Below are 707 nucleotides of genomic sequence, written 5' to 3'. Positions count from 1 at the left end.
ACATTTTATTCACCGTCCACTGAATGTCGCTCCGCTTCGCGAACAAAACGTCCCTGAAAATCCCAGGTCGCTAGCTCAATTCGCTCTCGCATTATTGTGCGGACAGACACACACACAGATACACAGACAGACAGACAGAATTTTTTTTTCGACTAGATGGAATAATAGGCTTTGCTAATCGCTCAGCCAATAACTTACTTGTATTCAATAGGTAATCCAATATATCCAATACTATGAGTGCTGTGTTACCCAGTATAGCGAATGATGGGTAATCAAATACAGAGGGTGATGATCACAGACACTACTACTTGCTCTATGTACGTAACAGTCGCGTAACAGGCTTCGCGATATCTCGCGAAACACTGTTGCGCTGCGACGCGCCTGGCGCACATATATAGCTAGGCCTGCGGCGCTGACAACCGTGACGAGCAAATGGGATGGTATAAGGGAACAGGGCGTTCCGGTACAAAAATTAGACATACTGACAGCATTTGTCAGGGACGTATTACTCAAAAATCACGGACATGAAACGTCTGCTGTTCGATAAAGGTTTTCATTAAACGTTCAAATTTTGACAGAATGTTATGTAAAAAGCAACGTTTTAGTGATACTAGATAATCTAGGGACCCTTAAGCTCAAAAGAGGGTGTGGTTCGAACCGTAATGTGTGGTTTAAGTATTACTCCCTTTACAATTCTGTGACATTAA

This window comes from Frankliniella occidentalis, unplaced genomic scaffold (assembly GCF_000697945.3).
Source record: "Frankliniella occidentalis isolate FOCC.00 unplaced genomic scaffold, Focc_3.1 Scaffold513, whole genome shotgun sequence".
NCBI lineage: Eukaryota > Metazoa > Arthropoda > Insecta > Thysanoptera > Thripidae > Frankliniella > Frankliniella occidentalis.
The sequence above is the reverse complement of the archived record's forward strand: the minus strand, read 5'-3'. Positions refer to the sequence as shown.